Source organism: Artemia franciscana, chromosome 10 (assembly GCF_032884065.1).
Source record: "Artemia franciscana chromosome 10, ASM3288406v1, whole genome shotgun sequence".
Classification (NCBI taxonomy): domain Eukaryota; kingdom Metazoa; phylum Arthropoda; class Branchiopoda; order Anostraca; family Artemiidae; genus Artemia; species Artemia franciscana.
This window is the reverse complement of record NC_088872.1, coordinates 9,793,781-9,804,540: the sequence shown is the minus strand read 5'-3', so window position 1 is coordinate 9,804,540 and position 10,760 is coordinate 9,793,781. Positions and strand designations below refer to the sequence as shown.

Here is a 10,760-nt window from a genome sequence, read left to right as displayed (position 1 = left end):
GCGACAGCATAAAATTCATATAAACATGCAAAAAAAAGTAAGTCCTTTACTTTGAAGAAAATCCTTTACTAGCGACATATCTGGTAAAACTTGGATGCTTGAAAAAAAATATATAAAGAAAAAGTACTAATTTGGTAAAAATAGATATATTTTTTACCAAAATATATCTACCTGGGGAATAATTCGTTTTCTGTCATAAATCTACCAAAATTCCCCTTATTTTATCCTTATGTTTGCCAAATTTCTAAAATATGTCAATTTTTAGCCATTTTTATATCATTGAGTTCTGAGAACGTTTCCTTTTAGCATAAAATAAGTCCAGTTGGCAACCCTGGGTATTGTGTAATATTTGAAATCAATTTTATAGATATATTTATATCGATCTATAGAACAAAAAAAATGAAATATGAAAACGTAAAAATCTATATCAAAACGTTATTTGGAGCTTAATTATATTATAATTATATTATAGCATATTATTATGTTATAGTAAACTAAAGACTGGCAGGATTGATTCAGGATACTTAGGTATATAGGAACGAGTTTATTCAAGTTAAAAGTCCTTATGAACTATCTAGTAGTATCTAGGGTTAATCCAAAACTGAAATTTAAGAAGGATAGCTACCATCTCTGGAAGCTATGACGTTTTCAAACTCCAGGATGAGAATTTAAGAGAACCACTGAACAATTCAAGAACCATTGTATGCAAAAACGGAGAGCCTAAATGTGACCTTGAGGAAGATGGATTAAAGAATTTTAACAAAATAGTTTGTAAAGTCACTGATGATGTCTTAGGGTGTAAAGCTAGAATTGCAGTTAGAAATACTGGTGGCAATGGGTAATGTTTAGTAAAAAGGAGGTCGGGCTTGCACAAGAGACATTAAAAGGAAAGATTTATATCAAAATAAGATGAAGATAAGAAGAGTGGAGAAAGCATTAAAATGTAAATTAAGGAGGTCTGAAATGGTGCCCTTGGATAAAATTACTGAGGATCTGGAAGATGCTTTCAGCTGACATAAAATATTACATTGGCATATTAGAAATTGAAAGGAAATAGTCAGTCAGGACCTACTCGATTTAAAGATTATACCGTTCTAGAACTCGTAGTAAAAACCATGTTAAAGAGATTTAGGGATAACATTTTGTGAATGTGTTCTTTGGAAGTGAAGGAAGATTTATTTTTTAAGGAAGGATTAGCAAAGGTGGGCAATTAAAACGAATTAAAAATAATTAGACCTTGATTTCTCATAATAGGGTAAATAATTATTTAAAAATAGGGGCTGTAAAGCTAGAGATAAATTACTGAGGATTGTGAATATGGTTTTGCAGTAAAAACAAAAACCAAGCCAGTTCAGGAAAATTTGCATTAAACCCATCTGTAAGAAAGGCCATTAAATTTCTTCAGCCCCTAGCCTTATAGATTATAGGCAAGCGTTTGAATCAGTCCATGAAAAAGCTTTAGCAAAAGTTTTACCTTTGTAGACTGTACGTGTTAAAAGCATTAAAGTGATTAGTACTATTTACAACAAAATAATTGCTACGGTTATGACAGGAAGTGAGGCTGGTTACTATTTTTATATTAAATAGAATTGCGTTCATGGGCACCCGCAAAGAGGGAACAGGGGGCTGTGGCCCCCTCGGTGATTTGGAACTAAAAATTAATTATGAAGAAATCAAAGGAAAGAGAGCCAAACAGGGTAAATCCTGGAAAAACTGTATTAGCCCATGGTTGACTGCCTATAAGAAGTATTTTAGTTTGACCCCTAAAAAGGGCAATAGAAATTATAATTTTTGACAGAGTGACCCTTCAAAAATTTTGATTAAATAGCTTGGTTGGAGTAAGAAAACTCTAATTCTTCATAATAATTAACGTTGTGTAATTAGCGACCCTCATTAATAACAAACAGATAAAAATTTAATAATGACAACATTAAATCAAAGAATCAGATTTTCATGGTAATTACAAATATTTATTTGTTTTAGTTTGAAGTTAAACATTACAATTTATTTGCACATAAGAAAGTTTGCGAAATTATAAGGAAAGAATGTTAAAAAAGGAACAATCACAATACAAATACGCCGTAAAATTCAGTATGCATGAGTACCCATGATCCGGTATTTGTAGCCACTATAATAAGAAATGTTAAATTCTTTATTTTAACAGAAACAAATTTGTATTTTGTGATTTTTTTATCATTTTTTTTTTACCAAGAGTGATTATATTCATCTAGTTGTTCATCAAAAAATTTGTGGTAACGAACTGTGAGTAAAGAGCGACTCGGCCCACTAGAGCCAAAACTCTAAAAAACCGAATTTTAATATCAATAGATGCACAAAAAAAATCAGCTTATTAAGCTGATTCCTAATACGCGATACTCATCAAATTAGTTTTATCCATCAAAAGTTGACGGCCAGCGAAAATTTGCCTGATTTTTTAAATAGGGCAGAAACATTTCTAAAATTTAAGGGCATATTAATGAAAATAACGCAATCATATTCCGTGTACCAGAGAACCCCACTGTAGAGATTTCATACTGCGAAAATGGTGAATTTTGCTATTTTTTCCAGAAAACAGATCACGGATTCGTGTTTATTTGTTTGTTCCAGGGGTGATCGTATTGAAATAATAGTCCTCGAGGATTGGGAGAAGGTGTTATAGAACTATTTAGGCTGAATAATCCGCAAGCCATTTTACAGGTAGGGAAAGCCTCAGCGAGATGGGACTGTCGGGACGGAATTATGGCTGAAGAGGGAGTTGAATTGACGTTGAAGAAAATTTCCACGGAGGAGTTTTATGGAGGGGAGATGTATATTTCTTAGTGGGTGAGCCGAGTTTACCGGTATTACTTGGAAAATGAACAGCAATTATTCCACAAATAAAGGATTCCTCCCTCCTCAATACTTTGCTCTTTACACTAAAGTTTGACTTATGACCCAATTTTTTTTTTTTACAGCGGCTACTTAGATCGTGGGGTATGTTTATTAGAATAGAAAGCTCTTTTTAAATTCAAATACGGAATAAATTTGCCAAAATTATCATGCAGATTTCGTTTTAATTTTTCTGTATGGTGAGCCAAATTCGAGCCTACATTAGTAGAAAAACGTTCAGGAATTAAATAAGAAAAACTTTTCCTTAACTAAAAGTAAGGATCAACATTAAAGCCTAAAGCGAACATAAATTATTCCTTATAGGAGAGGGGCTGTTTTCTCCTCATCACCTCACTCTTTACGCTAAAGTTAGAGTCATCATCACAACTCTACTTTTTCAAGCAGTAAGAACATCGAAAAATTATTATTTTTAGCTGGAATAATAATTTCAGCTGTTTTCCAAATCAAGCCTATGGCTACCGCAAATATAATATGGGGTCCCAGCCCCTTAACCCCTGGTTAATTGTCGTTGAAATATAAGTAGTATGGGGTCTATTTAATAAATGGCCGCGCCAAGGGCAACATGAAATAGCTTGGGTCAATGGCTTAAAGCAATTAGCGAAGTTGCAACCTCCCCCCTCCTAAGGGCTTAAAACTGAAGTATTTTCTTTTTTTTATTAGAAAAATTTGAAACTGCCGGCCCTTTTTATAATTTTTGTATAAAAGCAGTGTCCGCTGATTTACATAATTATATGTTGCAATCTCATGACATAAAGAAGAGAGCGTCTGCTTTTTCTTACACAAATAGCTTGTTCTGAGAACAGGTGCTACTGACCTAATTTTTTTTGTTAAGAAAAAGGTATTGAAAATACATTTTATTATTACTATTTGATAAGAAATTGAATTGTAATGGTGAGTAAACGGACTCAAGATGTAGCTTGTAATTCAAGAATGGAAAAGATAAGTAATTTAGATTTTTATCTTATGTTTAGAGGGGGAAATGGTTTAAATATTTTTGTCTTAGTATTTTCTTCGAGAACAATCCCTCAGAGTTTTTAGGTACTGTAAAAAAATAAAGCGGGTTACCTTGCTTAAGAGTAAAACAAATACAATGGAAGGGTTAATAAGAATACCAAAATATGGTTTTAAATAATTTTTTCTATATATTTTGATAATAGTATAGAATATTATTTTTCTTTCTAGACCTGTAGCGGTATGCTTTGCCTTCCATAAAAAGTTGAAATAAGGAACTCTCTCTAGGCATGTGCCTTTCGACAGTAAGTTAAAATAAAAAAAAATAAAAAAAAGGTTGTAAATAACAACAGTAATATAGTAATTGCCGATTCTGGACCACTCATCAAATAAATTAAATTTACTCCGTTTCAATCGAATTTGCACCATTGTAAATGAAAATCTGCAACATTTTAACAATTTCCCTCATAACTTTTAACATAAAAAAAAGTCTTATAAAAGAAGAACTTGATACGTATTTCACTTATACTTAATATTTTATATTTTATACAACTATTTTTATATGCTACTGGTATAATTTAATTTTAAAGGATTGTTTGAGTAAAAGCATTCATTACTAAAAAAATCTGCTAAGAACAATAATCAATATTCACAATGTTGACACTCTGAACTCTTTTCCAATACTGAGGTAAGTGGAACAAATCTTACGTAAGGCCCATCAATACAAGTGTTGTTGACCTTCAAAACCTGTTTTCGGTGGATCATAAGGGTCCCATGGAACCAAAACAAGTACTGTTGTCACGCAAAATACGTCATCAACAAAAGTAAACATAGGACCAAGATTATTTTTTTTAACCGGGGTTTCCCACTTGACTGGCAACAGAAGGAACAAGTCTTGAAGAAATCTTCAAGAAAGCGTTTACATAAGTAAACAATTAACTATTACGTAACAACCGTGAAAAATATTTAAAAGAAAAAATGTCCCCTAAAGTATTATGTAACAAGCGGCTGTATCTTGAAAAAATTTAGAAAAAAATGTGCTATCACCGGAATTCGAAGATATACGGTCCCAATCCTAGTGCCTAAGGGGATACTACCAGCATATTTTCTCTAATCGATGTGAAAGTTTCATGTTAAAAAGACTGGACTGGACTAAAGGGATTTGGGAATAAAATTGGAGTTATGTAGATATTTTGCACCGAAAATTGGCTATTCTTTAATCTGATATGCTTCCAAATTTCAAGTCATGTAGACACCTACATCAAAATTAACTAACTGAGATAAAACTCAAAATTTTACAAAGTTCGTAAGACCCCTCATCTATTGAGTTGATTTGGGGGTGGTAGCCTTACACGTTGGGGTTATTCCTGCTTGTTTTTAGTTCAAATTGACTATTCATTTTAATTTCTGCTTGTTTCAAGATTCATTATTCATTCTTAGCAGTATCTGTTGTCGCTACGCTTGATGTAAGTACGCCTTATAATTATCTACGCCTTATAATTTTTCTTTAATACTTTTTATAATTTTTCTTCGTTTCTGTTTTCATTTATTTATTAATGGTATTTTCTGTTCGTTGGCTAATGATAATTTCTGTTCGTTGGTTTTGTCTGTTGCGTCGGTTTATTTTTACTTGCCCTAAATTTCGATAAGCGTCTTCACTTTTTCAAAAAGAACTTGTTTTTTGGATTGTTTACAATCGATATATTAAAAATATTGTGTAAGTTTAAAATTATCCTGTTAAATTTTCGCCTAACAAAAACAAACACAATATATTTGCTGTCAAAATTTTGGTATATTTTTATTTCTTTATGACTCCTCATTGTCAACTCATATCCTATAACTTGGTGCAAGTTTTTGTTTATCTTTCTCTTAAAGTCTAAGAGCTTTAGTCAAACATCGAGCATGAACTCTACATTTCAAACTTGGAAATTCTCATTACATAACAAGCTTCTGCGTCTTGAAAAAACTTTAAGAAACGATGCCAACGCCGAAATTTGAAGAAATAGAGCCCCAATCTTGGTACCTATGGGGATACTACTAACATATTTTCTCTAATTGACGTGAAAGTTTCATGTTAAGAAGACTGGACCAAAAGGATTTTCTGAATAAAATTGGAGTTGAATAGATGCTTTGCACCACAAATTGACTATTTTGTGATCTGATATGCTTCGAAATTTCAGGTTCTGTAGACACCTATTTCATAATTAACCAAATAAGACAAAGCCCAAAAATTTTTCAAAGTTCATATGACGCCTCATCTATTAAGTTGATTCGGGGGCAATAGCCTTGCACTCTTTTGTGGTTGTTCCTGTTTGGTTTTAGTTCAACTAGATTATTCATTTAAATTTGTGCTTGTTTCAGGATTCGTTATTCATTTGTAGCAGTATCCGTAGTCACTATGCTTGATGAAAGTAACCTTTATAATTTCTCCTGGGTTTGGTTTACATTTATTTATTAATGATAATGTCTATTCGTTTAGCGTTTGAAGAATGATTTACGTTGGTTTATTTTTACTTGCTCTAAACTTCGATAAGGCTTTCCAATTTTCTTTAAAAAGATTATTTTTTGGTTTTTTAAAAACTGATATAACATAAATAATTTGTAACTTTCAAATATCCTGTTAAATTTTCTCTTAACGAAAACAAACACAATATATTTGCCGTCAAAATTTCGTTACATTTTTATTTCTGCATTACTCTGCATTGCTAACTCATTGCGGATAACTTGATGCGAGTTTTTGCTTCTCTCTTTTTTAAAATCTAGGAGCTTCGGTCAAATACCACTCATGAACTCTACATTTGAAACTGAAAAATTCCTGTTGGCTAAAGTTTCAAGTCTTAAACTTGGTAAAGTCTTTGTACCTGGCATTTCATGAAGTGTTATGAATAATTGTATACTATTATCTTCAGGAGCTACAGCTGGAGTTGTAAAAAACTGAAGCAAATAAGGTGAATCATGAATAAGATAAGCACTTGTCAATAATTGATATAATAAAAAACCTTATAACCTTAGAATTATCCTGTTAAATTTTTTCCTAACGAAAACAAACAAAATATGTTTGCCGTCAAAATTTAGGTATAATTTTATTTCTTTATGACTCTGCATTGACAACTCATTGCGGATAACTTGATGCAAGTTTTTTTTCTCTTTCTCTTAAAATCTAAGATCTTCGGTCAAACATCGCGCATGAAATCTACATTTGAAACTTGGAAATTCTGAAAGAAAATTTATAAAGAAAAAACATCCCCTAGAGTATTACATAACAAGCACCCGTGTCTTCAAAAACTAATCAACTTGAAAGTTTCATGTTAAGAAGAGCGAACCCGGGGGTTTTCAGAATAAAATTGGAGTTAGATAGATGATTCGCACCGATAATTGGCTATTTTTTAATCTAATATGCTTCAAAATTTCAAGTCCTGTAGACGCTTAAATCACAATTAACCAAATGAGATAAAGCCCAAAGTTTTGCAAAGTTCATAAGACGCCTCATCTATTTAGTCGATTCGGGGGCTATAGCCTTACACTTTTTTGTGGTCGTTCTTGTTTGTTTTAGTTCAACTTGATTATTTATTTTAATTTCTGCTTGTTTCAGGATTCATAATTCATTTGTAGCAGTGTATGTTGTCGCTATGCTTGATGCAAGTACTCTTATAGTTTCTCTTCGTTTTGATTTTCATTTATTTATTAATGACATTATCTGTTCGTCTGACGTTTGAAAACGTCCTACATTAGTTTAGTTTTGCTCGCCCTAAACTTCGATACTGCTCTTCACTTTTCTTTAAAAAAAAAAAAATTGAAAAGTGATATAATAAAAATACTGGGTAACTTTCAAATGATCCTGTTGAATTTCTTCTAACTAAAACAAACACAATATATTTGCTGTTAAAATTTCGGCATATTTTTTTATGACTCCGCATTGGCAACTCATTGCGGATAATTTTATGCAAATTTTTCTTTCTCTCTCTCAAAATTTAGGTGCTTCAGTCAACCACCGCGCATGACCTCTACATTTGAAACTTAGAAATTCTCAAAGAAAAAACATAAAGTATTGCGTAACATGTGCCAACATCTTAGAAAACCTTAAAAAATATGTGCCAAAACCAAGATTTGAAGAGACAGGGCCACGATCGCGGTGCCTGAGGGGATACTACTAACATATTTTCTCTAATCGACGTAAAAGTTTCATATTGAGAAGAGGTGACCAGTGTGATTTTTGGAATAAAATTTGCACCGAAAATTGGCTATTTTTAATCTAATATGCTTCAAAATGTCAGGTCCTGTAGAAATCTAAATCACAATTAACCAAATGAGACAAAGCCCAAAATTTTTCAAAGTTCATAAGACGCCTCATATATTAAGTTGATTCGGAGGTGATAGCCTTGCACCTTTTTGTGGTTGTTCCTCTTTGTTTTTAATTCAACTTGATTATTCATCTTAATTTCTGCTTGTTTCAAGATTTATTATTCATTTGTAGCAGTATCTGTTGTCGCTATGCTTGGTCTAAATACTCTTATAATTTCTCTTCGTTTTGGTTTTCATTTATATATTAATGATAATTTCTGTTCGTTTGACGTTTGAAAATGTTCTACGTTGGTTTATTTTTGCTCGCCCTAAACTTCGATAATGCTCTTCACTTTATTTTTTGGATTTTTAAAAAGTGCCATAACATAAATACTGTGTAACTTTCAATTTATCCTGTTAAATTTGCTCCTAACGAAAACAAGGACAATATATTTGCCATCAAAACTTCGGCACATTTTTATTTCTTTATGACTCCGCATTGCCAACTCATTGCGGATAACTTGATGCAAGTTTTTGTTTCTCTCTCTCTTAAAATCTAAGAGCTTCGGTCAAATACCGCGCATGAACTCTACATTTGAAACTCGGAAATTTCTGTCGGCTAAAGCTCCAAGTCTTAAACTTGGAGAAGTCTTTGTACCTGACATTTCGCGAAGTGTCATGAATAATTTTATCCTATTATTTTTAGGAGCTATAGCATGAATTGTACACGTTACTGAAGCAAATAAGGTGAGTCATGAACAAGATATGCACTTATTAATAAGATAAATTATCATTTTTTTCTATACTACAGGCACAATTGAGTTTTAAAATGGCTTCCATAGGGAGGAGCCAGGAGGATGCATTCCCCCCCCCCGTTTTTCAAAAATAATACAATTAAAGCTCTATCTAAGGGTGTGTTCTCCAGTGTAATTGCAAATTAGAAGTGCGTTAGTTTCTTATCATTACAGTTATTCATTAGAAATGACCCCTACCCCATCAAGATATAATTACCCGGTGACGTTCTTGAATCTAATCATGGCCAAAGAATACAACCATTGGCTGTAAGCTTTAATTATGAAAAAAAATCTTTTCCTTCAAATGTGAAGAAAAGTTCTCAGAGAACTTAATAATATTTTTACGTTTATTCTTGTTTATACGTTTTTTTTTTACAATTAAACCCTTCACTGTCAATGCTGTAAATACTTAAATATTATTTAATTCCATGAGTATTTAATTCAATTTTAATTCAATGAGAACAAAAGCCAGTGTTAGGTAGTGTTATGTTTCAATTACTGTTCCAGTATTCTTTTTGGCCTCTCGTACTTGCTTTTTTATTGGCGTGTTTTAGAACCATGAAAAGTATACATTTTTAGTAATGCTCTAAAGCCTTACTAAAAATTACTAAGGCTCTAAAGCCTTACTGATTACTAAGGCTCTAAAGCCTTACTAAGGCTCTAAAGCCTTATGATTGCTAGTGAGCTCAGATTGAACCAGAAAATACAGTATCTGAGTGTCCATTTGCTATTAAAGAAAAAAATTAATTAAATAGCTTATTTCTCTTTGGTGGCAATTCATCTTGTTTTTTCATTGCATTTTTCAGTTTATTCATTTCACCTCTCTTTATCTTTTTATTTTAGCGAATTACTAAAAGTTTGTAATTAATGAAAATTTTTCTGTGAACTTCTTTGTTGTTTCTCTTTATATAATTTGTTTTTTAAATCGAAATTTATAAATCAACCTTATTATATGTCAAAACAAATTTAAGTGTTATAAGCCTGATGACCTCCTCTAAGTGTATGTTTTGCCATTGATAAAATCCATTATCATCTATTGGATGGATATAAATTACAATATGTTAGCCTTCTGAGACCTGAACGTAGAAATACTTCTCTTGTGGAAAAGGTGCTGAGGCTTTTCTCAGGTTTTCTAAGATTAACTTAAGGTGGCTTGGCGCTGCAGTGAGCTTTTAGTAGCCGGTTCGGTAAAATTTTCTTGAATGCACCAACTGAAAAATGGGGTCCCATTCTTTTGATTTCTGTGTAATTAGGTAAAATAAATAATTATTAAAGCTAGTAGGATTTAGAAAAATCCGAACCCCCTAGATAGTTCCCAAAAATGTGGCCGTTTGAACTCTATCAAGTTAAAAGTATAAGAAGAAAATAAACTTTTAATTAAGTATATTTTTCAAAAAAAAATTATGCTTCGGGGAAAATTTTTTAAGTAGTTTTTACGAAAGTAAAACAGTTCAAAATAGGGATGATACCTTTTTATTGACAGTGAAATATAAAATTATTTAACTGGATATTTCGAACACATATACAGTGTTCATCATCAGCAGTAAAAGTTTTACTGCTGATGATGAACACTGTATATGTGTTCGAAATATCCAGTTAAATAATTTTATATTTCACTGTCAATAAAAAGGTATCATCCCTATTTTGAACTGTTTTACTTTCGTTATGGAAAGGCAGTGTGGTCTTCGAAGTTATCTAAGTAGTTTTTTTCTCTTGACAGGATGAAATTAATTTGCAATGTCATCATATCCATCTTGATTTATTACAACATCTTTCCGCCATTGACGTCGAGTTGTATGTTTCGAGTCACAGAATTCCAGTGTTGCAGTGCAGTGTTTTTCTTGC

General features: G+C 31.9%; 1 protein-coding gene across 2 annotated transcripts in view; it reads left to right on the top strand.

The window, feature by feature from the left end:
- The first annotated feature begins 8,565 nt into the window (after positions 1-8,565).
- The window catches only part of LOC136031758 (UPAR/Ly6 domain-containing protein qvr-like), a 48,465-nt gene continuing 46,270 nt past the window's right edge, over positions 8,566-10,760 (top strand). The window contains exon 1 of one of the 2 annotated variants that reach the window (XM_065711490.1): positions 8,566-8,868. The gene's annotated coding sequence lies outside the window, so the exon portion shown is untranslated. The remainder of the gene's footprint in view (positions 8,869-10,760) is intronic. The other variant, XM_065711489.1, reaches the window with a different exon arrangement.